The sequence below is a fragment of the Chroicocephalus ridibundus genome, chromosome 1 (genome assembly GCF_963924245.1).
Source record: "Chroicocephalus ridibundus chromosome 1, bChrRid1.1, whole genome shotgun sequence".
Lineage (NCBI taxonomy): Eukaryota > Metazoa > Chordata > Aves > Charadriiformes > Laridae > Chroicocephalus > Chroicocephalus ridibundus.
In genome coordinates, this window is record NC_086284.1 from 85,396,762 (window position 1) to 85,422,991 (window position 26,230).

The following is a 26,230-nucleotide window of genomic DNA, read 5'->3' on the forward strand; positions in this document are numbered from 1 at the left end:
CTGCTTTTGTGTGAGCACACCCTATAGGGACTGCAGAGAGCCTGTAGATAAAGCTGAATTTCACAGGATGATAGGAAGACACTGCCCTAAAATGCCACTTGACTACACAGTAACTGCTCATACTCATGTTCTCAACTTTTCCAGCCCTGATTTAGGTTACATAGTTAGAATGCCTCCCTGGCATGCAGATTTGGCTGCTCAGCTGACAGGGCAGGATTCGGCTCCAAGTTTGGACACTGAAGTGGAGGTGCCTGATCACAGCTTACCGGTTCCTCTGGGGAGATGCAGGGGGTGAGATAGGCACCCTCAGCTGCATCGATCAAGGGTCAACAGGATCCCCCTCCGTTGCAGCTCCTGTTTCAGAAGGGCACGCATCCTTGCCCCACCTGCCAGCCCATGGGGATACACCGTGGCATCACAAGTACCCCTGCACACCTGTGAGTGGGCACCAAACCGAACGCCTAGGTAATGCATCCGGGGGATTCAGGAGGGTTATTCAGCTACTGAGGCATAGGGGAGTGATTCCCTTGCCCCCACATAGGCGCCTAGTGCTGTTTGAGGTGCCCTAGAGTGTTGGAAATGCCCTCAGTTGACTTCTCAGGCATAGCACAGGGCCAAGAGGGTGACCCCACATGTTTGATCCAGCAGCTACGCCAGGCAGGATACCCGGAGGACCCTGCACAGTGCTAGGTGCCAACATCTGGGCAGCTGAACCAAAGCTGGGTGTGAGCTGAAGAGCTTGACAGGCTCCAGCTGACAACACTGCCTGTAAGAGGAACTGAAACACCAGACTCACACATGGACACCTCAATTCAGGTGTCAGAATGAATCCAACCTAAGGTAATCTGTTGTACCCCACTGCTGGTACCCGGGTGGCACCTCTGAGATCTTCTTTCCCAGTTATAGCTCTACTGATGTCTCCTTGAATTCAGGTAGCAGCACCTGTTAGTGGGGTTAAATTCAAAGTTGACAGGCAGAAGAGGGTATAAATTGATTCAATTGAGATGGCAAGTGGTTTGAGAGAGGTTTGTATTTTGGCAAAATAGATTCCTTTTGGTCCAGCTCTGAATGTAACTCAAGTTGTACATTTTCTTCACCTATCTCTTCTTATTTATATATCTCCAGATAACGCGTGATTATCCTTACTCTCTCACCAATGTAAATGATGGGCATCTCCAGGGAAAACTGTGAAGTTATGTTGGTATAAAGTAGTGTAAGTGTGAGGAAAAAAACCAACAACCAAAACCCAAAAATCTGCAGTATGTACTCTTTTATGTTCTTTAATTTGGACTTTTCAATATAGCTAGAAAAGCAAGAGGTAGTTGCTTTAAAGACTTGCAGTAATTTAAAGTGCTATTCCTAACAGATTTGATTCAGGCTTAAACCTAAAGTGTTCAGTAATTAGGGTGAATTACTGAGGTTTAAACTAAGGGACAATTGAATATAGAAAAAATTTCTCCCTGCTATGTTTTGAATTGAAACCAGAGGCAAAAGTGCTGCTTTTCAAAGTGTGCGTAGCTTGATCTATAGCTTTCACTTGGGCAAACTCCTGGGAAAATTAGTACCTTCCTCTCTGATGTACAGTGGAATTCATCCAAAGGACAAGATCCCTAAAGCTGATACAAATCGGCATAAAGCCTCTGAATATCACCACCTCCAGATCTAACTTACAATATCATATCTATAAACACTGTTGTGAAGTAGCTTTTAGATAATCTGACTCTCCTGATGCATTCACAGTTTATGCTTATTAATTCATTAGGATGGCACCCATAAAACCATAAAACTTTAGAGAAATACTTTTTTTCTGGAAGAAATTAATGTTTTCTGGTATGAATAAGACACTTTTACCAACTGCTGAAGTGCAATTTATCTGTGGAAACCCAGTGCAGGCACTGAAGGCCTCATCCATGAATTCTGAAGTGAGGAGTGATGCCTTCTTCAGCTGCATATACATGAGCATGGAAGGTCTAGGGGGACAAATCATGGATCACCCAAACTACAGTTAGACCATGACACAATTCAATAACCCCCTCTGCTATAAAACATGAGAGAAGTAAAAGCGACCACAAATCTCAAGAAGCTCAGTTATGTGAAAAATGAGTCCAACATCAAGGCTGGTCCATGGGTCTCCCAGGCTCGAATTCTCCCGGGGCTCAAATTTTTTCTTACCAGCATTACAGGGCAGTGAGTCAGACATGCTGTGTTATAGCTTGGGTTCTTAAGATCATCTGTAATACTTACGAGGTGTTTCATAAGGAAACTAGGACACATAAGCAACCAAATGGTCTTGTTTTCAATCAGAGTGTAACTGAACTTTTGAACTGGGAACATGTTTTTCTGATTGAGTCTTTTCTCCTAGAATTTAAGAAAAAAAAATTGTCAAAAGCACAGCCTATAAAAGTGCAATCCCTTTTCATTTAAATATCTGATTAGCAGAAGTTTCAATAAGACTAGAGATAACTAAGTATAAAAAAGGATTTTTTTAAGGTACCAGTTTGTCCTTTATTAATTTCTTTTTCTTCATAGCCACTTTCAATTAAAAAAGAATTCTAATTTTCTTTCCGCTTTATTATGAAAAATGATCTCATATAATACAATGAGGTATATAGGAAGACCTTACCTCTACATTTCTGCAGGCATCTTTTGAGAGTGCTGAATATTTAAAAGGTCTTATAAATAGAAGCAGGATACATATGGCAAGATAATAAATATTCATAAAAGTATGGATAGGCTGATTCTCTGACTCATTTTTACAATTGCAGCGCTGTAGGAAACAAATATACTGCTCCTCCGTTCAGGTGCTGGATAACACATTGATCTGCCTGCCAGTTGAATCCAGGCACCTTCTATAAGAATATTCTTTTCTCATTGCATCTCATAAACAGCAATGTCTTTTAGCCTGTTACTTTTTGAATATTAAGCTGTAAAGTTTCAGATTCCTTGGTTGGATGTGTCTGTATGTGCAATATACAACTTGGAAGGGATGTTGTTTGCAGATTTCTTGAAGAGTGTACTGCATTAAAATGTATCAATTTTCCACAGCTGGCAGAAAAAAAGAAACTCCATGTTGAGTGTCAGGTGGTCCGTGTGAAATTAATCATTTCTCACTCAGTTCATTTCCCAATGGACACATGTCTACTGTACACAGACTCCACCTTGGCATTAATTGCCACACTTGTTTAAAATCTCAGTTCCACAAAGAGGCACTTTCTTTAAATCTGCACTCAAGTTTCCATTACGGCAGCTCGCGAACTGGCCCAGGGAGGCTCCTGCGGGGTGGGAGGCTGCCTCTGCAAAAGGAGGCTTGTAGTCTAAAACTCGCCATAAGAAAAGTGGTCTCCTTCACCCGGTGAGCATCAGAGTGCATCCCATTCTAGGGATGCAGAAGGATGCTCTACCACCTGTGCACACCATGGTGTCTCGGGTTAAAGCGGAATAATTATGTACTTGCTATTTTTGCTAGATTTGCTTCTGGAAAATCCATTCAAAATTAGTACTGGAGCCACAGGCTTAACTAAGCAGAAACTGAGTTATGGGGAAAGGTTCCTTACTCATCTCAGTTTTAACTTACGAAGGCTTGGATTACAGCAAAGGAGAAAGACAAGTCATAATTGCCAGCCTGCAACAGGGCCATGGGAGAGTGCTTTGGAGTCATCCTCACCTCTCCTTAAACATGCCGCCTTCTCATATTTCATGTACTTTACTGATTTTCTACTACTTTCCAACCTGCATTTGGCAAATTCATTAGGCTGTCTAATTCTTATTGGGTGTTCATGCCATTCATTTGCATTTACATCAAACCTGTATCCATCCTAACGGTTTTATCATCATGTTCGTGTTGTTATTACAACCTAATATTGCTTTTGCTTATTAGTGAGAAAATGGGAGTTTTAATTTAATAGATTGTTATGCCTTTGCTTTTCTAATGCAAAACCACAGTATAGCTGCTTCTGAGTAACAACTTGTTACATACATTTCATGCTCATAATTCTTTTGACGATACTACAAATATATTTTCAGCCTAAATTTTCCCTGCATACATTTTGGCAACCGTACCGAGCCCTGAAGGTGCATAGCCCTCTACTATTAACCTTTAAGGACCAGGGAATAATTATGGTTATCTTTTATTGTAATTCAATTGTTGTTAACTGGATGCTTGTTATCACCTTCTTAATCAGCCCAAGATATAATGAGTATGATAGATTTCCAGTGTGTTATATAATCAAAATAGGCATGAAAAATGAATTAGGAAATGTTGCCATAAAGTCTTTTTAGTTATTACATGCACACTCTGAAGTGACATAGTTAAACTACTTCTCAGTAGAATAGATGTTTTGAAGATGAATAAGCAGCCTGTTTGAAAAGAAATTACATTCCAGGTATCACTTTTCATGGCTCCTACTTAGGAAATTTTGTCACCAGCATCAGCTAATTTTCTAGCATTCCTCTCACTGCCATAGGCTAGGGGGCTTAAATTGGTTGGAATTTGTCATTTGTACGCACCCGTTCAGACTTAGCTCCTTTCTCTTTCAAACTGAAGGAAAGCTGTATGCTTTGATCATACCACTGGAAGATGATGCTCATCATCTCTCTTCCCATTCTTTTCCCATTATTTTCAACATGGGAAGTATAACGTCATGGAAATAAAACCTTCCATTCCCCTTCTGGCCACTTTCCAAATATGGGAGACAAAAAAAGGTACCCTTTTTAATCTAGTTTTGAAAATGAAATAGAAAAGAGAGAGGTAAATATGTATATACATGCATTCATATTTCTACCCTTAAGAGTGAAATTTCTACAGAACCCCCATCATTTTCCTTTATGCTTGTTAAGGTCTTTATCTCACTTCTGTGTGGATGAATAGCACCTTATTTCGAACCAGTCTATTAGAGTAGAAAGACTTTGGCAGATATCCAGTATGGACCCTTGTCCTTTTCTCTTCAGCTTTGCTGCAGGGGAATGGCTCTCAACAGCAAGCGAAAGCTACTAATGGATGGCAGGAAAAGGGCAGAAATGTTTTAGTATCTTTTTTTTTTCCACTCTTCACCAGAAAATGTGGCTGTAACTGGATTACTAAGTGAATCCACACCAGCATCAAAAGGACAAGAATGCAGGTTAGAATACAAAAGGAAAGGTTTAGGAAAGACAGAGTAACTGCATTTTTTTTTTCAGCCCAGCTGGGCCGGATGAAAATGGTTGTAAGATATTTAAAGAATGGGCTGAAATAATGTCAGAACAATCAGAGGTGACATTTCAGAAGGTGGAAGATGAATGATTATAACACCATCTTCCAACAGGAGACACAGGAATTGCTGGGGAGCTATAAAGATTCTGTGTTCAACTTCAGAGCCAGGAAAACTATTGGAACAAATTACTCACAAAACTGCAGATGCTGGTAAAATAGCAAGAGTTTAAGAAAGAGTCAAAATTAATTTCTAAATAACATATCATATCAAACTATTAATGTCCTTCCTTGATACTGCAACAAGTCTAAAGAAAAGGGAAGAGTGTGACATTATTAGACTCCAGTAATTTTATATATTTTAAGGGTCGTGATTAGGGGCAGAGAGTCTAGTTGGAGGTCAGTGACGCTCCCCAGGGGTCAGTACTGGGTCCAGTCCTCTTCAATATACTCATCAATGACCTGGATGAGGGGACAGAGAGCACCCTCAGCAAGTTTGCTGATGACACAAAGCTGGGGGGGTGGCTGACACACCAGAAGGCTGTGCCACCATACAGAGAGACCTGGACAGGCTGGAGAGCTGGGCAGAGAGGAACCTTATGAAGTTCAACAAGGGCAAGTGTAGGGTGCTGCCTCGGGGGAGGAATAACCCCATGCACCAGTACAGGTTGGGGGCTGACCTGGTGGAGAGCAGCTCGGTGGAAAGAGACCTGGGAGTCCTGGTGGGCAACAGGATGACCATGAGCCAGAAATGTGCCCTTGTGGCCAAGAAGGCCAGTGGCATCCTGGGGTGCATCAAGAAGAGTGTGGCCAGCAGGTCGAGGGAGGTCATCCTCCCCCTCTACTCTGCCTTGGTGAGCCCACATCTGGAGTACTGTGTCCAGTTCTGGGCTCCCTGGTTGAAGAAGGACAGGGAACTGCTGGAGAAGGTGCAGCAAAGGGCTACCAAGATGATGAGGGGACTGGAACACCTCTCTTATGAAGAAAGGCTGAGGGATTTGGGTCTCTTCAATCTGGAAAAAGACAGCTGAGGGGGCACCTCATCAACATTTATAAATACTTAAAGGGTGGGTGCCAGGAAGGCGGGGCCAGGCTCTTTTCAGAGGAGGAACTTCTTTACCCTGAGGGTGGCAGAGCCCTGGCACAGGCTGCCCAGAGAGGTGGTGGAGTCTCCATCTCTGGAGACATTCCAAACCCGCCTGGACGCGTTCCTGTGTAACCTGCTGTGGGTGACCCTGCTCTGGCAGGGGGGTTGGACTAGATGATCTCCAGAGGTCCCTTCCAGCCCTATGATTCTATGATTCTACACTGTTTTGCCTGACTTCCTTGCAAACTAAGTAAGAAACACAGTCTAGATGAAGCTAATATAAGAGGGTACAAAACTGTTTGTATAAACATACTTAGGAAATACATATTGACAGGTCACCGTGCCACTAAACAGAAGTATTGGGCAGGGCTTTACAGAGTTCTTGTGAACTATTCCTTGTTTTCACTAATTATGTAGAAGAAGAAATCAGTAATGATGAAATAACCCCCCCGCCACCACTCTTCTTTAAGCTTACTCTAAACTGACCTTATATTGAAGAACAGGATTAGAATTTAAAATAATGTTGATCAGTTAGAGTTATGGCCCCAAAATACTGTGTGAAATCCAGGAATAATCAGCTGAGCAGAGAGGGTAGGAGAAAGGCTCCCTGCAGAAAAGGAGCTGCTGCTTATAATAAATCAGGAGCTGAATATGAGCTGACAGTGCTACGTACATCCTAAAAAGGCAAGCTTTCTCATAGAGAACATATATGAGCTTTCAGTGTGCAAAGCACACAAAAGTGATCCCGTAACTCTGGTTAGTAGTGGCTACGCATCGGCCAAACCACTTTGGGCTCTCAGGCTTCAGAAAAGAGATAACTGAAAGAAAAGCAACAAATACAAGGTCTACAACTTAGGATGTCTGAGGGCAATAGAAGAAATGGAGGTCGTAAGTGGGAAGTAGACTGAAGGGAGACACCAAGTCAGTCATACTGTATGAAAAAGCTGCTGCAGAGGGGAATGCAATGAACTGTTTTCCACGTCCCATGTGGATGGAACAAAAAGTCACAAACTTAAAGTACAGGAGAAGAGATTTTCTTCAGATAGCAGGAAAAGCTAATTTACAGGAAGGAGAATGAAATAGGGCCTGGAGCAGATTTTTTGGAAAGGTGCGGAGTTTTCCTCATGGGAAGTTTCTGAGACAATGCTAGATATACCTTTGTCAAGAGTGACATTCAATTTCAGTCCTGTTTTTCTAATATTCTGTGACAGTAGGGCATCCACTGTGCAAAAAAAAAGACACAGGGCAATGTCCAGAACGTCTGCTCAGATTTTCAGTGCTCACCTCCCTTTCACTCACTCACCCTTTGCTTTCACCTGTTGCCCAGAGTGTTAAAGGTGTAATAATAAACCAAAATGCAAGTTATTCATTAGCTGAACAACATTTTGAGCTGAGATAATAGAAGTGCTAATTGACATGTTTAATGAGAATTCATGAAATAGGATAGGTTAATGAGACACAGGTTGTGGGGATCCTGTGAAGGTTTTCTCTTTTCCATAAAGTAGACACACAATTTCACAATCTATGTTATTGTCTCTTCATATACTTTGATTTACTTTTTTTAATGATCAATGTTACATGCTCAGTGAGTTTTATGAAGGTCTAATAGATGTGATAGTTCTTCCTCTGGGTGGGCACAGACATTCGCTACTCTCTATTTTCTAGCATTTTTCCATCTATAGCAGTACCTGTGTGTAATCAGATACAGCAAGCAGACTTTTGACACCATCTAATCCTTCTTTCATGCATTAGAGAAAAAAAAATGCGGATGAGAGTTTGTTTCAGACAAGAGGTCATTTCATACATAGGTTCATTTCATTAGGGGATGCAATCCAGTTAATCAAACCCACTTTCAGTTAGTGCTTGAAAACCTGCAAGAAATAATTTCTGACATAATCACCTATGTATAAAATAATAACTATCTTGATTATAAATAATTTATTCCTTTTTTTTATGTACTAATTATTATATTCCCCACACACACTAGCCATTAGGAGCATGACATAGTATGGTAAGGAAGACTTGGAAGCATACACCCAACTAGGATGCGACTCTTGGAAAGCAAGCGAGTTAGGGGCACTTTTACCAGTCCCCATGGTGCGCTCTTCGTAACGCTGATATAAGCTGTGTTTTCATCTCAAAACTACTTAGTAGCAGTCTCTGAAAGCAAGCTCTGAGTAAGAGGAGAGCCGGCCACAGTATCAAGCACAGCAAATCCCCAGTCTGGCCAGTTTTGAGACTCCTTGTTTCTCTCCAGCGTCTTCAGTGGTACCAGTGATAAGCACTATGCCAATGCCACGGCAGTTCCCCTTTCCTAAACCTTGGTGATGTCACTGGATACCAAAGTGATCAGGAGCCACAGTTATCCTGGAAGATGCAATACGAATCTTGTAGTCCTCTCTGCCCTGCTTTGCAGAGTTTAGCCCCGTCCTGCACCATCCTGCATCCCTGCCCTGATCCATCCCTTCCCTGTGCCGGTGGGGCCAAGGCACAGATGCCTGCACAGCTTCCCTGCTCCAGCTGTTCCTTTCCCACAGCTGTGCAGAGGGAAGGACACCAAAGGGCTACACTTTTTCTCTTCTACCTGACTAGAAGTTCTCTAGGTAAGCTCACTGATGTGAGGTCAATGTCTCCGTGTCTCCTCATACTGAGGTGTCTACCACAGGAGGAAGTACTACAAGGACACAGCCTGCCCTCTTGGCCTGATCAGTGCATCTGGGGAACTCAGGACCACCTGAAGGGGTGGGAAGAGGGACACTTACAGTCCCATTAAACCCTATCGAGCCTCTGGCCAAAAGTTCAGTAAGATGACCAGTGGTATTTTGATACAATTTTGGTTTAGTAGAGTGACAGGAAATTTAGACTAAATTTAGACTTTTAAAGTTACCAAAGAACACAGCAGGCTACATGACTGTCTGGTTTTCATCCATCCCTAAATGATATCTATACAGATAAAATCATAGTCACAAGAGTTTATTTTCATATCCGTGCTATGGAAAGCACCCGCAAGTTAATTCCTGATGAAATAACAGGTCCGATGGACTAACACATATTAGTCCTGAATTATCAGTTTATCAGCCTGTAGCTGCCTAGAAAGTCAGGTGCTGAGCAGATGGGCTAATGTCCTTTCTTTCTTAGCTAGAAAGTAACAGCCGTGAAGCTCCCTGCGTCAGCTATTTGAAAACACGTGTACCCACATCACTATGAGAAGACTGAGGTAACTCTTGTGATTACATGTCTGCATGACCTGCTCCATAGCTCCTCAATACTTTGTCTAAGAGAGGCCTGAATAAGAAAAAGCATGGCAAGGCTGCTATTGCAAACCTGGACACCTTTTTACAATGCTAGAGGTACTGTGAGGCTAAAAACCACTCAGGGATCCACACAGCTTTATGGCAAGGCCGTAAGTGTACATAACAATGCGTAGTCACTGCCACATTGGTACCACGCGCTCAGCAGTTTTACAAGGCTTTTGAATTACTATGTTAATTGAGCTCACATCTATAAGAAAGGAGATATAAGCAAGACTGGAGGAGCTCTTTCCCTTTGCCATTGACTTGCTCTTGTCCATACTTTGTGCTCCAGTTTTCCTGCTTCAATTATGCGGCATCATGCATTATACAATGCTCCTCAACACACGGGTTCAGCCTATAAATGGAAAGCATTAATTTGGTGTGTCAGATAATGGGCATTTCCTCCTGCAGAGCGGTAGCTTCAGAGATGGTCTCGTCAGAAGTATCGTTGGACGTGCGAAGCATTTATTATGCGGCAGTAATGATGGTGTCTCTATTTGCTGGCTGTTCTGTGGGAATACATGTAAAGGTGAAGCATCACTTTCCAGACAAAACCTTTATTGCACTCGGCCACTTGTATTAAATTTTAAAAATTCAGCTACCAGAGCTAGCTCCAAACAGTAAATATCTGGATGCAAGTAGAATACATTAAATAACAAATAAGTGCAACTCATACAGTTTACCATACCAGAATAGGTTTATTTACAATCCCTTTCCATGATAAAGGAAAAATGTACTTGTGTATGTGTATTTGCAGTGGCATTATGGATTAGGGGGACACATCATAAAATATACTTTTGTGCAAGGGAAATATCAATGCTTTCAACTAAACTGAACATAGCAGCTTTACTTTGACCTTTTCATGTGATCAGTGATGTTTTCTGCTAAGCTCAGCAGTTAGGTAAAAATGTGAAAGCTTGGCATGAACTAAGAAAATTATCTTAGAGGTCAAGTATGCAGATTTTTTTTCTGAGATATAAATATCTCTGGTGTTTCAGCATTTTACCTAGTAGATGGCAGTGTCACGTCATTGTACTCTATGTCTATCTGTCACTCTTAAATCAACAATCTCAATTGAAAAAAAAACCTTGAAAGATGGAAATTTTGCAACTATGTGAAAGGTTAAATGTGTTACAAAATCCCAAAGCAACATGAGAAGTATTTTTTATCAGAAAAAATCTCATCTCCTGCATCCATGGTTTTGCTGTCACTCAAGTCCTCTCACACAAGACTGACATGCATACACGTGACTGAAAGTTATTGCTTGGGGTGTGTGCCATAGTTGTGCATAGATTAATTTGTCTAAGCAGGTTGAAAATTGACCAGACCATAAAAAAAGAACAGCAAAAGCCATCTAATAAATTGGGCAAGAATTCCTTTTGGTTCCTCCATTTAATTTGATAACAGATGTGCATTATACACTGTCACTGCAGAAAAATAAGAGACTTCATTTTGTAATGGATTATTGAGTAGATTTGCAGTGGCGGTAGGCAATAAATCAAAAAGCAGATCAGCCATTTTTCAATTATATTTATATGCTCTACTCACCAGCTTTGTATATAAAGGGAAGAAAGCCAGACAATTTCACAGTGGGGGCTTTTTACAGCATTTAGTCCAGGGCAACCTGTTGGTTGCTTTGGGCACAGCTGAAACCCAAGCACAGTTCACTGGCTGTATAAAATGTGTGTGTATAAAATACATGAGGCCAGCAGGTCTTCTGATAATCCTTCACATGGAAACTATTAGTCAAATTCATCTTACATGTAAGTTCATGAAGCCAGTGAGCTTAATATTATGGATAATTTTCCCTCAGAGCATTAATGGAAAGGTGGCAGTCTTTCAGAGAGTCGTCACAGCTGTACCATGGAGCAGAGGGGAGGAAAGCTCTTTGACCTCACAGACGTGCTGCTGTCCAAAGGATGGGAACAAATGAAGCCTAAAAGCCAATTTAGGTCCTTCTACCAGATACTGAGTCTCTCTTTTAAAAACATCAGTCAATCAGACTGATGTTTCCACTTAATCTTGTGAAACAAACGGATTTTCTCCTCATTGGCATTTAAGCAGGGACATCATGTGTGCACTCTTCTGTAGCTGTGGCGTGGCTGTCATATAAGCTGTCGAAAGACTGATATCCCTCTCTGTTTCTAAATCATTTCTAGTTTTAGATGGTGAGATTTCCTTCATGCTGGAGGAAGCCCCCAAAGTCCATCCTGGCAGCTTTGTGGGTCCTGATGTAGGGCACTAAGAAACAGGCTTATTGCAGGCTGGAAGATCAGCTCTGAACCCCTCATAGAAGCATCCAGCTTGGAAAGAAGGGGCTGTTGCTAACATACTTCCTGAGTGATTTAGAGAGGGACTGTTGAGGATGCTGACATCCACACTGCCAAAAGACAAAAGCAAGCCATCAACTGGGCTAAAAATACTAACTTCTCTAAGGTTAAGGTTTTGACTTTAAATTCTAGATTACACAGGAAAAAATGCCACCAAACCTAGCAAAATACAAGAGAGGAGTCTCTAAACACTTTACATTATTAGGAAAAATATTTTTTCGATGTGAAAAAGAAGGCTCTATTTCTCTGATGTTTTAAAGTTGTAAGGAGTCACCACTCTTAACTTCTGTTCTTCCCATAGACACAGGCAATCTGCCTACTGAATTCTGTCGTGTGTTTTAACTACAATCATACAAACAACTGGTTTTGTTTATTTTTTGATGTTGTTGGCTTTTGAAATATTTATTTCCTGCCTGGTCAGAATTCATGGTAAAAATAAAGCTTTTGCTCAGGAAATTGTTTCAGTAATCCTAAATGAAAGGAAGAGTTAAAGGCACAGTATTTGGTGTTGTACAATATTTGTTCTTAACATCTTTTTATTTTATTTCAAGTGCTTTAACTTGAGGATTTTTCTTTACTAAAGTTCACTAAAACTGAATTGCATTTTGGACTGAAAAATGAAAAGAGTTCCTTTTGAAAATGCTGAAAGAGAGTGTTTTGGTATCAGTAATTCCTAATTAAGGGGCTTTGTTTGCAGGGGAGAAAGGCTGAGTTTATAGAAAAAAATTATTGAAATATTTTGAACAACCTGAGTCCATATAATCCTACAAAAGTCAAAAAAGATTTGTTTAAAACAAGAAGAGCACACGCCATCACCTCATGCCTGGAAGGGGTACCAAATACAAGCAAGATAAACAAGGAAACAGGTGTCCATCAGATCACCGAAATGCAAGCATGCAGTGACCTGCTTCAATCTTTAAAAACAGTTTAAAGTAACTGGTGTTCAATATAACATCTGCATGATGAAATTCCCAAAAAGGAAATAATTTTGGGAAGGATTTTGAAAGAATTTATAATTTTACATCAATAACCATATCCCTCTCCAAATATTACCTTGACATATTTTCTAAGCTATAGCTGAAGTCCTGATAGTTGTTTCTAAGTTTTAAAAGCATCTTGAAGGATGTGCTGGAACTGAAGGCATTTCATCATCCCAGCCTTTGAGCACCATAAGGAAAAAGCCTATCAGCAGAATAAGTAGACTAGAAAAGCCAAAACTGCGTCTTCCCCTCCTTTTCCCCAGCCACAGGTAATGCAGGGTCATCCAGAGTCTGCTCAAAACGTTCACTGCTTGCTCAAATTTGTATTACAGGAAGCATAGCTCCAGTAAGTAATGAACCTTCAGTAATTACTTGACGATAACGGCTGAAAAGTTCCTGTGTCTCTTTTTTTCTTAACAACTCCAAACCTAATTGCCACATTCTCCACGAAATGAAAAAGGGATCTTCAAAGAACTATTAACAGAATTATGCCATTTTTTTAAACGTTTATCTGTTCCTGAGACCCGGCTATATTACAATTCACGTCTGCTTAATAAAGAATTGCAGTGATATAATTTTTCCATCTAGCAAGGTGATATGCAGTTAGAATGACAGTTGCCACCAAAACCAGTCCTGGAGCTGGAATGATTTCCAGAGCTCCTGAGCCCTATTCCTCTCTCTGAGGTGGGAAACATGTAACAGAAAACCTCAACTCTCCCACGCCGCTCATACTTACAGCAGGGCTTTGATGGCACCCAAAAGGACTGCTGGTGTGTCACCGTTTCAGGGACTCCCAGCCAGGCATCCAGAGCAGCAGGATCAAGAACTGAAGTGTATCCCACTATTGGCTTTTCTCCACCCACACCCACAGAGGGGGAAGGCTGGGCAGTGAATAGTTGCTCTTCTTCTTATACGTATGTTTTTTGGTCTCCAGGAGAAAGGGAAAGGCTGTACAGTCCATGTGACGATATCCAGCCAGATTGGAAGTAGCCTGGACCCTGGAAGAAGCCCTCGTGATGTGGTATTCTTCCTAGGTTAACTTACTGGTTTTCACACAACAGAGACACTGTGATTACCCCATTGCTCTCCTCCTCCTGGTAGCCAGACTAGTTCATGCAAAGCTGGTTGAGCTACCTCTATGCTGTGTGAAGCTGTGCTCTATCAACACGGTCTTTGAGACTAACGGGTGCTCACCCTTCCCAGCAGTAAGAACTACCATTTATCAGTTCTTGTCCATTCCTGCAAGCTTCTTTGCTACGAGTTGCAGCTCCAGCTACTAAGTCATGTGCCTCACAATATTATGACACCTGGTTTGTTTCTTAAAGTCCAATTCTTAAATGAGGCACGTTTGTTTGAAAGGGTAAGTTTCTTCTTTCTTGTGACTAAGGAGAAAAGTTTCAAAAAATTACTCAAGAGAAACCCCATGGCTCAAAACCATCAAAAAAGCCCAGCTGAGCCTGTGGTTTCTGAACACAGAGGAAGAGTCAGCACTGCTTGTCTGAAAAATACAGTTTACCTGCTCATTTTTTCAGCCTTTTCTCTGTCACAGCGAATGAAGACTGTCTCCCATTGGAAAGTGTAAGTACACATCTGCATTGATTACAAAATACACGCTAATTTGGTGTGCTTAAGAAGAAAGGCCAGGTCAGAACGAAGTGACTTATTGCATTTCCGCATGTACAAGAGCTCGCTGGGTTTAAAAAACGGCTCCTTCTGCCATAATTAGGGTTCAAAATCAGTGTTTAAATCAGAGTGGAAAATGTTCTGGTTTATACCCTGAATGTGATTCTAGTGCAGTCTATGGTGTGCTACCAGGCATGTCAAGCATGCTAGCCAGGCTTCAGTCTGTTGTTGTGTTGAGCTGCTCCATCTCCCCAGTTCACAGAGGACTCCTTGCCATAGATCCACTGGCACAGCGGGAACCTCCCAGGCCCTTCTCTCTACATGCTGCTTCAACCCCAAACAACACCAAATTCACTATCCGCACAGGCTGTGGAGGCACAGAGACCATCCACTCGTGCAGCCCCGTCACCTCACCCTTGAAAACCCTCCAGTTTTCAAGGGGGTAAACTGCTATTTTTGTCTCCCTTCTCAAAAGTCCAACAGGCACAGGAAGCTGGCTGGACTCTGCCTTCCAGCATTTTCTAAAGTCTTCTACTTTTTCCAGCCTGAATAGATTTAGCAAACCTGCCTGGCAGCTGTTGCAAGCATATGAAGGAGCTTTCTAGTGCTGGAAAGGACTCTTCCAGTGCAAATATTTTACAGCGAGTCCTGAAGTTTCTGTTTCGATTAAATTCATGTGAAGAGAATGGCAATATGTTTGCAGGATTCTCCTATTCACAGTTAAATCAATGAAGTATTTCCCTGACTCTTAGGTTTGCATCTGGCTATTAACTCTTCTAGAGTCCTATTTCATTTATAGTGGCAAAAGGGAAAAAGGAAAAACAGGTGAAAAATCAAGATATCAGATTCCTTGCACCAGCATTTATATACTGGATTGCAAAGCCTTTGAAATTTGAGGGATTATAAAAAAACTAATGTCAAATCATTGTTCTTCACAGATTAACAAGAAATTTCATGCATTTTATTGCACTCACTTAGATTTCACACTGTAAACCAGAGCAGGATATGCGTTTAGAAAACTAAAACACATAAGAAATATAAAATGTTTTTCAAGTTTCCAGCCACATGAACTGAGAATCTAAAACACTTGCCAAAAAGGCCTATTCTTGATCTTGTTTGTTGTAAAAAAATGGGAAACTGAGCTCTTCAGGCAAAGGGCTCTGCACGTCCACATAGAGGGGTGCAGACGTGTCTGGCAGCCTGAAGCTTCAGAGCAAGGGCGAAATCACAGCAGGACCTGGACACAAGAAATACGGAGTGTATTCATTGTACTGTGCTAATAATGTAATTTATGAAAGGGCCCGCAGAAAGTACATGCAAGAGACAAAAGAAGAGCCTACTATCAGTTGTTTGTATCTCATTCTAATTAGTAGATGCCCTCTCCCCTTCGTGTATGTGCTCTCTGCTGATTGATTGGTTCATTAGTGGTTGTACTTAGTTTCTTTTGTCTTCTGCTTTCTCAGTGCAAGGTTCAGTCCATTGTTCGTATAGAAACTTTTGACTTAGAGCTGGTGTTTGAAGTAGAATTAAAACAACTGATGCTTCATACATTGAATTAAGGAAAAAGGTCAGGTTTGCCACAAGTAGAAGTGAAAGAACATATGTAGATCGTCATTGCCTCCATAGAAAGCTGCTCTGTAATAAAAAATCTAAATCTACATATATCCTTATATATCTCTCAGTCTGTGGAAAAGAAAGGCTCTGTCTTTTTCTGCCTACTTCTCCATAAAATTCATTCTGAAGGAGAAACTGTGTGATGCATGAAAAAAGGAACAATAAATGAAGGAATGTATCTGTCTGTATATATAGAAAGATAGAATCGTTTAGATTGGAAAAGACCTTTAAGATCATCGAGTCCACCTGTTAACCTAACACTGCCAAGTCCACCACTAAACCATGTCCCTAAGCACTACATCTACACATCTTTTAAATGCCTCCAGAGGTCATGACTCAACCACTTCCCTGGGCAGCCTGTTCCTATATATGTATTTTTTATATATGTGTGTGTGTGTGTGTGTGTGTTTATATATGTATTTATAGATATGTTTATATTTTATATATATATATTTGTGCTTAGTCTTACACTCTTAGTCAGTGATAGTGTAAAACTGAGCTTACCTGTTTGTGTAGATACACATATCATAATACCTAACCTAAAGCTACCCTCTCTCAGTTTGGAACCGTTACCCCCGCATTACAGAAAGCCCATACTGCCACAGATGGTTCTCAAGGGTGGCTACCGAGGTCCCTTTAAACTCTGTGGCAACTTTGCCTTTACCAAACAGGTGCGGGTGTTGGGCCTCTGCTTCAGGAGGAGAAAAAAACACTGGCTTATATTTCTGTGAAATTGGGGGGGTTTTTTGCATTTTTTTCGGTCAATCAAAGTGGATTAAAAGTTAGCCTAGGAGCCATTACAATAGTTCTGCTGATGGGTGGTCATCATTAAAATACACTGTTTGCAGGTGATCATATTGCATTTTACAGGTAAGTTACACCATTCCTTGTCAGTACTCCACTCCATGGTTAGTCAATGACTTTTACACCTCAGTTACAGCTATTTACAGTGCTGTCTGTGAACGTCTCCATTATCAAGCAATGGGGACTTTGCTGCTTGCTCAAACTGTCTTTGACTGCTTATAAAATAAAATGTGGTAGAGCAAGACGAGCGCAGTTGTGTTCCATGGGTAGCGGTGGTTCTTGCCAGCAGCTTTCTGAGTAGTGGTAAAGGAGTTAAAGCACCAACACAGGCTGCCCAGAGAGGTGGTGGAGTCTCCGTCTCTGGAGACATTCCAAACCCGCCTGGACGTGTTCCTGTGCAACCTGCTCTGAGTGACCCTGCTCTGGCAGGGGGGTTGGACCAGATGATCTCCAGACGTCCCTGCCAACCCCTACCATCCTGTGATTCTGTGAGTTATGGCTGACCTCAACCACCAATGACTGCTTGGGGTGTCTAACCCTCAGGCACCTGAGCCCAGGCAGCCTGACTTTGAGGAGGGGGCATGCTCTCAGTTTTCAAGCATATATTCTCTGTTTAAGCTTAGCAGCAGTGCAGAAGCAGCCATTAGGGCAGCTCACACTGATATGGGAGCTGGCAGAAATGGGAAGAGTTTTCCCAAAGCATTCCAGGCATTTTGTTAGTTGCCTATTACTTTGTGCTATGTTTTTCACTGTTGCTTTGATTTGCTTCCCTGTGAAAAGGCAAAAGTTATCAAAGTAAATGGGAAGGGGGAGGTGGGGAAGGGGTGCACTAGAGTACACTGTGTGGGAACTGGGAATAGATAACTTGTTTTTTCTGCTTTCAGCCGTGGTCCTTACCTTGCCGGGATGTTTTCTTTTCTCCTTTCCATTACATATATGTCAGCTGGTCCAATATTTTGATGCATTTGTTTACAAATAGATTTTAACTATGTGAAAAATGTTGTCTACTCCATGTTTAATGCGTAAGCCCCATTGGGACTTACAAAGGAAATTATAAAAGAGGCACGTTTATTATATACATTTGATAGGCTCTTAGAAAATGTCCTTCAAATGTAAGCTTCTGTCCTTAAAATCTTACTCTCCAAGCAGTGATAAAAATTCTGAGATAAATGAAGCTATGAATTTGGTTTTTTTTTTCTAAATGCAGGCCTTTAGAGGTCTTTGGATAATGTATGAGCAGTTTTAGGAAGACGGCTCATAGGCAGACCTTGAATTACGAAAGAATAGGTTGTAGTGATTTTGAAAAGAAAGTTGAAAAGAACTAGGTGATTGCATGGAAATAGGCTTCATCTAGCTGTAATGCATGCAATATTCAAGAAGTGCATGCAGGAATTTTTATTAGACTGTCTTCATTTCTGGCTTCTTTCTGCTGTGAAGGTGTCCAGCTGTGTGAGCTAGTGGGGAAAGGGTATATTAATCTTCCCGGCTTTCATAATCAAGAGACCCAGTGCTGCCACAGAGTCAGCTAAACCCTACCTGTGAAAGAGAGGATATCAAAGGAAGTACACATCATTTCAAGGTATTATTAATTATGCTTAAACTAGGGCTGAGTGATCAACAGTGTTTATGTAAACTTCTGTTTAGATGACTAAATGTCTTTCAGGGTATAAAACCCTGAAATTATGTATTTTCAGTATCAAAGCATCAAGTTGTTAAGCTGAAAATGGTAATGCCCTGCCAGGGAACTTGAGCAAGATGCTGAGGATTGTTAACAGCCCTTTCATTTCATAGAAAGCTCTTACCACTCAGTTCAAAATAAGTAGTGATGGGAAAACAAATCTCCAAGCCAGCTTGCACTTCTTTGTTTTTCTGAACATTGACTACTTCTTCAGATAAACCTCTAAGCTTTAAAAACCTCATCATCATCAACCTGGTGGATTAGTCTTAGTCTAGAAGCACATCTGGAGACAAACTGAGGTCCAGCTCTGTTCCAGAAAGGAAATGGACCGTGTCTGAAGTCTCAGTCCTGGACTGAGGGTTTTCCAAGATGGGTCTCAAGACTGCTGTTATGGTCAGATTTCCCTTCCATCTAAACTGGAGAAGCAGCTGCGGGATGCACCAGGCCCTGCAGACCCCACAGCACACCAGCTTGTTAGCACACTGTCAACTTGGAAGCCACTCGGCACACCAGGATGGACTGGCCACAGGTTGCCCGCAGGCACTCTCACCTCAGGCGAGTTTGCTGCCTGCTCATCCCTGATATGGAGGTAAAGGGTGAGCAGCAGAAGAGGCTCCCAAACCCTCTTGCTAAGAGCAATGCAGCCGCCCCACTGCCTTGAGAAGGGAGCAAATGTGTGTTGAAGCACTGTGCTTGCGTGAGGATGCTTCTCTGACTCAAGGTCTTTGTATCTAGACAAAACCCTGTGATACTGGGACATCTACATTGTGATGAACAGCCTGAGAGCCAAAGAAAGACCGCAGAGGGAAATGAAGATGCCTAGTGGTCCTTCAGAGAAAGGGATATACTTTTCAGAGAAAGGGATATACCTTCTCTTGCCTTTTACTGGCCAAAACCTCTGATGCTTCCCTGACCAGTCTTCAGCCCCTCGACCCCCTCCTACTTGGATGTTCTTCCAGGAAAGCGTGAATTTCAAACTTAGTCTCAATCCCTTTCATTTTTATCTAAAACCTTTGCTCCCCACAAATACCACATATTGTTTCAGAAACAGCTGAAAAGTATTAAAGACAAGTGAGCTGTAATACAGTTTTTCTATTAATCTCTGACAATTTTTTTTTTTTATTATTTTCTAACAGGCATGACCAAACTTATAAAATCTCAGAGTTTCAAGCATAATTGATGCAGGGATAAGAGCAAACTACTCCAAAATTGCCTTGTTGTTTTAAAGACATTGAGTTAATTAGAGAGATATTCTTGTTAGTGGTGGTTCATTAAAAGATCCTTGATGCAACTGAACTGTTAATTTTAGGGGAAATGATCAAAGGGACTTAAATTATTAATTGATGCATGTTTAATAGTTTTTTAATTAGATGTTTTATTAGCAGAAATAATACCAAAACTGCAGTGACTTCCACTAAATTTTTAAGAGTTTGGCTACACAGGGTTGGATTCCCTGATCACATTATTACTGCCATCTTATTGCCATTCCCAGGCTGCCTTTATTTGTGTTCAAATTGCAATAACTACTTTTTAAAGAGCATTTGTTTCACAGCCTGTGATTAGCAGTGCAAGGTGCTCTGTAAGGACTTCTGGGGAGTGAATCGGGAATGGAGATGAGAAAGCCAGTATGTGCAGAGGCAAGGTACAGTTAATCAAATTTTGCAAAACATACATGTGGTTTATGAACACAGAAGAAGCTGAGAAGGCTGGGTCTGCTCAGCCTTAAGAAGAAAGGGCTCAGGGGAGATCTCACAGCTGTCTACAACTCCCTGATGGGAGGATGTAAAGAAGATGGTCAAATTCTTTTTAGAGGTGAACAGTAATGGGACGAGAGAAGATGGATACAATTTGGAACAAGGGAAAAACCCAAAATAGAAGCCCAGAGATGTTATGGGATTTCCATCCTTGGAGATGCTCAAAATACAACCTGTCACGTCCCTGAAGAACCTCCTCTAGCTGGACCTGCTTTGGGTGAAGAACTGGACCAGGTGGCCTACAGAGGTCCCTCTCAACCCATTTTAGCCTGGGAATCCATGATTTATACTAGAGAACCAGCAATGACTGTGCAGGGAGAACAGCCCAACATGCTTCTCAGGTAATTCTGAGCCATGGAAGTGGGCTCAGAGAGAGGGATCGTAAATTTACCTCCCAAAGGGCAGACTTACTTTCAGTGAGAAACAAGAGAGGTTCCAGACACAAAGGTCTAGTACATGCCTTCTTGCAGATCCCATATTACACAATATCCTAATTGCATGCTCAAATGTATGTGTTCGTTTACCTGTTATGGACTCTGCCCAACTCTGCTGATGCTTAAACATCTGATTCTTAAATGGGCTGACATGGTTGACACTGGGTTAACGACGTGGTTGTCGGTCCACTGAAAAATCCTGGAAAAAACAGCAAAATACAGTGATCTTTTCTTTACTCATGAATTCAGGAGCAATGACATCGTTCCAGTTCCTATGGCCTTGGAAAAACACGGCAAGGTCTAAGAAAGCACTCTTGTAATGGAGTATTGAATGTGACGTGCGCAGCAATGAGGTTCAGTTTTATTGCAAACGTATTCCTGGTAGCTTATGTCTCCTCCGCTGCTGAATTGGAAAAAATCAATCCACATAAGCCAGGAATTCTGCATCTGTCCTCAAGAATCTTCTAATTTTCAGCTTTCTTCAGAAATCCACATTAAAACAGAGCTTTATTAAAAGCAAAAAAAAAAGGCAAATAATTGATTCATTAGTGCTGTATCACTCAGCTGAAGTTAGGGTTGTGCCACACCATTAATTTTCCTGTATGTTACCACCATCTTCTGTTTCAGAACAAGGGACCAGCAGACACTGCATGTGACTGTGTTAAGGGCAGGCAGGGGCAAAGAATAAGTCTAACATTTATCTTTAATGGATGATTTTAATAGGTTCAGACACTAGAGAGAGAGTACGGCAACTAACTGTTTTATAACACTTAACAGGATACAAGATTGAAAGACGGGAAACTGCCCCAGAGGAAAGACTTGTATCCCAGTGGATTATTTTTCCCCCGTTTGAAAAACCATGGTCTAATTAAGTGACAGACGCAGACAGTTTCACTGAGACTGCACCCAGTATTTGCAATTAGCAAAGGAGAAATGATGTTCATTTTCAAATTGACACGAGCGTTGGGAGGGGAGTTGGTTTGGTTTTTTTTTCTTGTTTCTGTAGTGCTGTGCATTTTTGGGATTGCCGCTTGTGACTATCGGATGGGAGGGCTTTCTCAGACAAGCTGAGTGAGCCACCTTGAGGGGTGGCGATGTGAGGAGGACGCAGGCCCTGGATGATGAATTCGGATGGGGCCTCTCACAGGGTTCCGGCAGTTTTCTGTGCTTTGGCACAAGCTGTCGATGGGTTTAGGTGGGAAAAACCTTTTGGAAAGCACAAAGGCCAATGCTCATACCATATGTATGGGATCTGCCCTCTTCACAGAGGTGAAGGCAGGGTGGTGTAACCAGCCCTCCCTTCCCGAGCTGCGATGCTTTCTTGCCTTTGGCCAACAAGACAGGCTTCATGCATGGCAAGACCTAAGTTTTCAATACAGATTTGCAGTGCATGGCCCCAAAACTGGAGGGCGTATGCCAACAGAGGCGTGTGTACTGCTATAGCCGGGCCCCTGAGCTGTGCTGGCAGGGACGCTCTGGGATGGCAAACTGAGCATCTACCCCTTGAGTGGAGTAACCAAAGAAAACAAATAGCATTTTCTGTTACCCTGCTTGAGCCCACAGCAGGAGTCTCTCTGACCAGCATTGCCCGTGCCCCAGACCAGCACAGATAAGTAAGACAGAGGTACTTGTTCCCCTGGTCCACAAATGCCCCGCGTACCTGTGAACAGAAGCTTGTCTGCTGTGCTCTCTTCCTCACCTTCAGAGAGTGTCTTATCTTCTGCTACTGAATCCTTACCCGAATACACTCCCTGTAATGGCACGATAACAAAACCAACATGGGGATTAGCTAGTTAAATCCCACTAAACCCCTGGTAATGGTGCACAGGGGAATCAGACAACATATACTCTTACTTTTGTTTATCACTCCCACTGTGCCTTATGTGGCAGTCCCAGTATTACTTTTTGCCTTTATCTGCAAGAATATTTTTGCAACAGCCAACCTTGGCCATTGGACTGGAACTAGCAGCTGAGGAAACTATTTGCCAATAAAGAAAAAAAGCTATTTCTACACCACTAGTTAGTAAAGGAATTGATTCAGTCGGTTGGGGAAAAGTTTTCATACGCTGGTTTCAGAAGGTAAAGCTTCAGACTCGTCTGGTATTTTTCCACTAAGACTTCTGAACTCGGAGAATTCCATTTGCTGATCATTTTACCAGAAAATTGTCACTTCTGAAGGAAAGTTATTTACTCTGACTGCTGTATTAGCAGCGGTAGCACAGACCAGGTGTGCACAAGAGCTATGGAAGAGTGCCACCTCCTGGGCCTCGGGATGCTCCGGGAAATCTGCTTTTGCACCTCCCAGCACGCACACACCGAAGGCAGCTGTGCAAAAGCCATTGTGCAATTAGTGGATAATGCTGATTCTAGGAGTGGAAGGAGGGCAATTTGTTAATGTCATCGTTTAGTAGCCTGTTAGCTGGGCAGATAAGCTCTGAGACTGTCTAATTTAGAAAAAAGAACCACTGTGTTAATACTGCATAAGCCTGAAGAATTGCAGCAATTATAACGCTCATACAGCTGCCGTGTTAGGGAAATACGTTGAACTGCAGGTGTGCGGAGTAGCTTTCACATAACCCAACAGCCCACAAGCGTTATGAAATGCCTTCAGCATCAACACCCACCGAGCTGCAGGGAAGCCCTCTGCCTGCAGCTTCCTTTGGGGCTTTTGGTTTTGGGGCTGTTTGGAAGTCTGCTCCCTTCATTGTTACTAGATGGTGATCCCCTCTCCCTTCACATGGCTTAGCTGCCATTTTTCTGTAAGTAAGTGGAAAGACACAGAGATCCACTTACCCTCCTGGTGAGACTCCCCAGGTGACTGAGACAAGGTGGGAAGGAGGGGAGTCCTGAGGAAATCTGCCGGTTTGTGATTTGCAAGGAACAGCTGAGATCTCCCGACCTGTGCTCTAGCCCATACAGCTGTACTAGTGCAAAACAGCAGACGTTTTAACCCCAGTCTTAAGAAAAAGAAAAAAAAGAAGTATTATTTAAGGAGTCCCAGTTCCAGTCAGGAAGCTGCCCAATCTCCATGGCAGTTAAGCTATCCTTTGTCCTGGCTACACCTTGCCCACTTCGGCTTGATAAGGGCAAGCTGTTTTCTGTCCCCGTCATTCCTAAATAATGGTGGGCTTCCCCTCATTGGAATAAGTCACATCATTACATCAAAATATAATAAACTGTATAAAAATTATCATGTGTCCTGTAAGAGCAGTTACCTATGTATTATGCTTCAAAATCCTATTCCTATCCTATCTAACCTGTCCATTAGCTGAACGGTTGTTTTCTTATTCTCTTGGATATCGTGCTTCAACCCCGGTAGGCAGCTCAGCCCCATGCAGCTGTTTGCTTGCTCCCCCCCACAGAGGGATGGTGAAACAAATCAGAAGGATAAAAGTGAAAAAACCTGTGGGTTGAGATAAAGACAGTTTAATAGGTAAAGCGAAAGCTGTGTACTCAAGCAAAACAAAACAAGGAATTAATTCACTGCTTCCCATGGGCAGGCAGGTGTTCAGCCATCCCCAGGAAAGCCGGGCGCCATCGTGCTTAATGGTTGCTTGGGAAGAAAAATGCCATCACTCTGAACATCCTCTCTTCCTCCTTCTTCACCCAGATTTTATGGCTGAGCACGACACCATATGACGTGGGATATCCCTTTGGTTACTTGTGGTCATCCGTCCCAGCTGTGTCCCCTTCCAGCCTCTTGTGCAACCCCCCGCCTACTTGCTGGGGGGGTGGGGTGAGGAGCAGAAAAGTCCTTGACTGTGTGTAAGCACTGCTCAGCAGTAACTAAAGCATCCCTGTGTTTCCAGCGCTGTTTTCATCAAGAATCCAAAACTTAGCACCATAGAAACTACTATTAAGACAATTAACTCTACCCTAGCCAAAACCAGTACATTGAGCAAAACTCAGCTTTCTCTTTCCTCTTCTTTACCCAACTTTGCAGTAGAGAAAGTGTTGCAGAGGATTGCAGTTTTGCCGCCTTCTCTCTGTCTTTGAATTTTCTAAGACTTTACCCTTATGAATGATGAAAGATCTTAATTTATTTGCTCTTTTTTCTACTGCTGTCTGCTCCTTTTTCTCAGATTTTCGTATGCTTTTAAGATGCGTGAAGTAGAAAAAAATCTGACAGACCTGTATGTGCGATGGGTTTGATAGCAACCTGGAAAGACTATTCTGTGTTTCTAAAATTACTCTGTCTCTTTATTAAGAAATTCAATCACAGTTCATTTGTCACTACACTTAGCATTCAGGCCATGCACATAATGAAAAATTTACTGAGGATTCTTTAAATTCTGCACGCTCACAATCTGTGCTCTACCCTGCGGTCACGGAGATTCCACTAAAGCAAATCATGGAGTATTTTAACGCGTGGGAAATGCTAATAATAAAGATATATCTATTCAGTAGTATATATTGCATATACATTTTGAGTACAGCCAGGACAGATGTAAAATGTCTTTGCATTTTCAATACTGAAAGCAGCCTCCAAAAATCTGAGTAGTTAGGAGTACATTCTCTTCCTGTCAAACCAGGTGGCAAGATCCTCAATTTCAACAGGACGATATTTCAATTAATTCATGAACTATACCGAGAAGTCAATAGTATTTACTACCCAGTCCAATACCTCACAGTCAATGTTTGGTTCCTAGAAAAATTATCTGGGCTTCTCTGTCTAAGACCTGTCAAACACTGCCCACTCATGCAGTACTGTGCTCCCACCTTTTTATACTTCTGAGAATGATGCAAGTGGCTTGGCTGGGTGAAACGGTACAGAAAGTAAGCTAACTAATACTGAAAAAGCACGTCAGAGTTAGGTTCCTAAATACGTATAAAGATTTGTCCTATCGTGTTTTATAATAAGCCACATGTCTCTTAATTTATCTCTGAAGTATATTGCTATTGCTCTTTTGAGCTATTAGTCAGTTTTACTAGTGGCTTTGTAGTGGTTTGTAACAAAAATATTAAGATCAGTATGAATGCAGTATGAGTGGAAAGCCTTGTGTTACGCAGTGGAAGAAGCAGCAGAATGAGGAGTTTTAAAAAGTTCTGTAGCAATAATGAAGGACACCATGCCTAGCATACTGCTCCCAGGACACCATTTCCAGCACTAAAATGGAGACATGTGCTGTTATAGATCTGCATTATGAGAAGACCCCAGCCCAGCCGACTCTCCAGCAGACCCCGCACCCTAACAACAGGAGGGTGGCACTAACATGGCAACAGATCATATCTAACATATCACATATGCCTGTTCCCATTAGCCTGGCAGGAAGACAGACATATTTGTCAAACCAAGAGAAAGAGAGAATGGACATCAATTCCGCCTAACATTTACAGACCTGAAACCAGCACTGTGCTTGGGGCAGGGACCGCTCTGTAAGAGTCGTTGCTTCCTAGAGGGTATAAGAGGTCTGTCATTTTAAGAGGTCTGCCGGTCATTTGCTGTCA